This window comes from Octopus bimaculoides, chromosome 9, assembly GCF_001194135.2.
Source record: "Octopus bimaculoides isolate UCB-OBI-ISO-001 chromosome 9, ASM119413v2, whole genome shotgun sequence".
Classification (NCBI taxonomy): Eukaryota; Metazoa; Mollusca; class Cephalopoda; order Octopoda; family Octopodidae; genus Octopus; species Octopus bimaculoides.
This window is the reverse complement of record NC_068989.1, coordinates 18,520,354-18,525,353: the sequence shown is the minus strand read 5'-3', so window position 1 is coordinate 18,525,353 and position 5,000 is coordinate 18,520,354. Positions and strand designations below refer to the sequence as shown.

Genomic DNA, 5,000 nt, shown 5'->3' with positions numbered 1-5,000 from the left:
ATGATGCGCATGGTGATGGTGGTAGTAATAAGGTAGGTGGTTGAAATAGTGGTAATATAGTGTGGGGATGGGGGAATAATAAGGTGGTGATGGTGATGGTGGTGGTTGTGGTTAAGTGGTGAGGTTCTGATGATTGAAATGAATGACTTTCTGTTGGTGTGAGGAGGTTCTGTGCGTGTGTGTGTGTGTGTGTGTATGTATGGGGGGGGGGTATGTGAATGAAAGAGAGACACAGCATTAAATTGTGACAACAGTATAAGAGAGACGTGTGTTAATATCAAAAGAGAGAGAGAGAAAGAGAGAAGAGTGTGGTTATATGTTTATGAGAAAGAGTAAAAGGGGGGAAACTTTCCAAATTTGATATGAAAGAGAAAGTGTGAGTGTAAGTATTTGAAGATAACAGACGAGTAGAGAGAGAGAGAGAGAGAGAGAGAGGGGGGGGAGAAAGAGGGAGGATGAATTTGATATGAGACAGAAAGAGAGAATGTGAATATGAGAGAAGGAAAGAGACGTATAGATAGAGAGCGAGAGATAGAGACAGAGAAAGAAAGTGAAGAATATGGTTATATGTGTAAGAGAAAGACAAGGCATATAAGTTTGAGATGAGAGAGAGAGAGAGTGTGTAAGAGAGAAGAGAGAGAGGGGGGGGAATAAGGATGAAAGAAACAGGGTGTAATGCTGTTATTATTATATTGTGTGAAGCTGCTGAGGCGGGAATGACAATACATACCAAAATATGTACTGAATGTGACACAGAGAATCCGAGGGAAGTGGAAGGGATGGAGGTGACGGTGACAACTGCGGCCTCTGGCGGTAAAAACTGATGCAGGGAAATTTCTGAGTTTTGGATAAGTTAGAAAAGAGCGGTGGTGGGGAGAGGAGAGTATAACGTCTCCAGACCATCTCTTCAGATGTGTGCGTGTACGAATGTGTGTGTGTGTATGCGTGCGAGGGAGGGAGGGAGAGAGGGAGAGAGAGAGAGAGAGAGAGAGAAAGAGAGAGAGAGAAAGAGAGAAAGAAGAAATGTTTTTCTCTTCCACCACAAACTTATCCAAATTCACGAATTAAAAGTGTGGTTAGGGAACTCGCTGCGCGGTACCTTGGACAAGTGCCTTCTAAGACTATAAAATTCGCCCCGACTAATTGCTTTGTGAGTGAATTTGGTAGACGGGAACAGTATGGGGGAAGCCCATCACTTATATATATACATATACACACACACACACACACACATATTTATATATATCTTTATATGTGTGTGTGTGTGTGTGTTTGTCTCTCGGCCGTTTGACAACTGGTGTTGGTTTGTTTACGTTCCTGAAACCGATAGAATAAGTACCAGACTTTGAGGGGGGGGGGTCGATGCACTCGACTTAAACCCATCAAGATGGTGCTCCAGCATGGCCGTAGCAAGTACAACTCATATACATATACACATACATTTACACGCGTATATATGCATACGCACATATATGTTTATGTGTGTGTGTGTGTGTGTGTACGTACGATATTCATATATGTATATATCAGAATTATATGTGTGTGTATATGAGATATTTAGTACAAGGGAGTTGTGTTCAATACCCTATTCTATACATATACCTCACACACATACACACATGTATTTCATACGTACATCATATACTTGCAACACACACACACACACACACACACACACACACACACACACACGCACGCACACACACGCATGCATCACAAATTATCAATACACACATATGTATGCATATATGTGTGTTTCTGTATTCGTGTTTCTTTTCCTACCGTTTGACAACCGATAGTGGTTTGTTAACGTCCCTGTAACTAAGCATTTCGGCAAAAGAATAATTACAAAACTTGAAAAAAAAAAAAAAAAAGGACTCGGATCGATTTATTTGATTAAACCTTTCAAGGCGGTGCTCCAGTATGTCCGCAATCCAGTGACTAAAACAAGCAAATGATAAACATATACGTCCGTCACACACACACCGTCGCTTACGACGTCGAGGGTTCCAGTCGATCCGATCAACGGAACAGCCTGCTCGTGAAATTAACATGCAAGTGGCTGAGCACTCCACAGACACGCGTACCCCTTCACATACTTCTCAGGGAGATTCAGCGTGAATACAGAGTGTGACAAGGCTGGCCCTTTGAAATACAGGTACTACTCATTTTTGCCAGCTGAGTGGACTGGAGCAACGTGGAATAAAGTGTCATGTTCAAGGGTAAAACGCGCCGACGGGTCTCGAACTCACGACCTTACAATCGTGAGCCGAATACCCTAACCACTAAACCATGCACCTTCATCTATACCCACTCACACAGACATATACAACCATCATATAAACATACAACCATTACACACATCACATATACATACAACTATCGTACACATACAATGTGCATGTTACACACACACACACATCACAAACGTACGGACATACACTACACGCGCACACGCATCCATATGTTAAACACTTATTGAGTCAACAATATATGATCGACCTCCGCCGAGTTCGACTTTGCCTTTCATCCTTTCGGGGTTCGATTAAATAAGTACCAGTTACGCACTGGGGTCGATGCAATCGACTTAATCCCTTTGTCTGTCCTTGTTTGCCCCCCTCTATGATTAGCCCCACTGTGAGCAATAAAGAAATAAATATATGATCGACCTGCTAGAAACAACAGCTAAATTTCCTTCAAGTCACTCATACCAGCTTTAAAAAAAAACTGGAAGGACACATTGAACAATGAAGTCCCTCATATCGAATGCGACTAACTCTATCAGTGGTTCTCATCTGGGGGTCCATATATTTCTTGGTGGGGTTCACGTAAGATCTTGTTGCCAAAATTTGTCTGTAATAAACTGGTTGTACTTTTACAATACGCAATATTTTTTTGTATACAATTCCTCAGAATATTTAATTATATAGGATTTTTTAAACATCGAATAGGAATCAAAGGGATCCATAGGTAAAAAATGGTCGAGAACCCTTGAGCTAGATCATAGGGTCCACTGGATCAGGACTGACCTGGGGCTAAACAACATACATACATCACACACAGAGAGACATCACATTTCATACGTGCATGAAATATCGATGACTTATGAATCTACACGATATCAATTTTTGGTAGGGGAGTGTTAGTGTCTGTAGAATCGATTCTGTAAATTACTGATGTATACATACAGCTTATCGAACACTGCAAGATATAAAAGTTAGGCAAAGTCAATATCATATTGATTTGAGTTTGAAACTTATAGAAACATTCCGCGTCCAATTTTCGCGAGTCAGATGTGTCTATGTGTGCTATATTGTGTACGGTCATACGTATATAATTAATGTATGTATGTATGTATGTATGTGTGTATGTATGTATACTCACATTTTTATATACGAACTCATACACACATCTATCTATCTATCTATATAAACATATGTATACAAACACATACATACCTACGTTCGCACGTGCATACATATACATACATACATACATACATACATACACATACGTACGTACGTACACATTGTCACTTCGTTTATGACCGGCTTGAATTCTACGAAGCAATTTAAATACATCTCAACGAAAACATGCATACAAACTCTTACTATATATATATATAAAGAATATATATACATGTATACACACATATATGTACATACTTACATCTACATGTGTATATGCATGCATATCAGGGTACAGGACGTTAGAACAATAAACTACAGACAACGGAACGAACACATAGGAAAACGGAAAGCCCCTTGGAATATCCCTTCATCAGCTGTCTCTATTCTATCTAGACGTTTCGAAGACCAGACAGGACGTACTCTAGAATAGTCTCTTCCTGAGTAGTGGATCATATATATATATATATATATATGAAAAGAGAGAGAGAGAGAGAAAGAGCGAGAGAGAGATGATAACTAGAAACCAGATTAGTAGATAAATTTGTAGCTGCTATGCAGATTGAATGAAATTAATAGAATTACTATCATATTGGAGTGTGACAGAAATATTAAAGTTGTTCCGACTTTGATTTTCACTCAAGGCTGGACAACTTGTGCTCGCGTAGGCACGTAATATGTATTACAATATAATATATAATATACAATTAATATATTTGTGGTGTACATACAAATGTAAACATAAATATATATAAATATATATATACGTATATATGTTTGTATGTGTGTGTGTGTTTAGACGTGTTTGTGTATATATAAATATATATATATTATACATAGTATTTACAATATAGAACTCACCTTGTTGGTTGATAGGCCATGCTAACTAAAGTCCATATCTGTATCAAGAAGTCTTTTCCTGACTTATAATATCCCTCTTGTGAATCTCCGTTACTTGTTGAGCAAAGCCTACAGAAACAGCAGCAGTAGTAGCAGCCGCAGCGGCGGTTGTAGTAACAGTAGTAGTAGTAATAGTAGTACAAGTTAGAGTGAGTAAGTTCTTCGCGTATACGTTGCGTGTGTTTGTGTTTGTTTGTGTGTGTGTGTCTGCTTGTCTTGTGTGCGTGTGTATTAAATCTTGTACAGCTGTAGGTTCTCTGCAGCTGCTTCTTTACCTCCAAGAGCCCACTGACTAATTAATAATCACCTTTAATTAATTTGGTTTTGTGATATCGCTTCGTCCTACGTGCGTGTGTTCATACGGTGTAAATAAATGAATAAATAAGTATACGTATAATTATAGGGTTTTATAAATCATGTGTTTCCTTCCAAGTCTCAGATTTAGTTAATATTGTGAAGAAAGAAAGGAAGAGATTCACCGCTAGAACTTTTTCCTCTTCATTCAATTCACGTCAATATTAGATAGAGAGTAGAAATAAAAGAAAGACTTTTAATTAGAATTATTATGGCAGTTGTTATTGTTGATGTTTCCTCCTTTTTTTTCTTCTTCTTTCTTAGTAATTCGTCTTTCAACAAAAGACAGTATAATTGCAGCAAGAGAGAAGTCAATGTGTGTGTGGGTGGTGGGTGGGT

At 38.6% G+C, this 5,000-nt stretch overlaps 1 protein-coding gene across 1 annotated transcript in view; it reads right to left on the bottom strand.

Annotated features, from left to right (window-relative positions):
• Positions 1-4,777, bottom strand: part of LOC106868091 (LHFPL tetraspan subfamily member 2a protein) — a 38,084-nt gene extending 33,307 nt beyond the window's left edge. Inside the window, exon 1 of the mRNA XM_014913207.2 lies at positions 4,269-4,777. The gene's annotated coding sequence lies outside the window, so the exon portion shown is untranslated. The remainder of the gene's footprint in view (positions 1-4,268) is intronic.
• Positions 4,778-5,000: the final 223 nt, after the last annotated feature.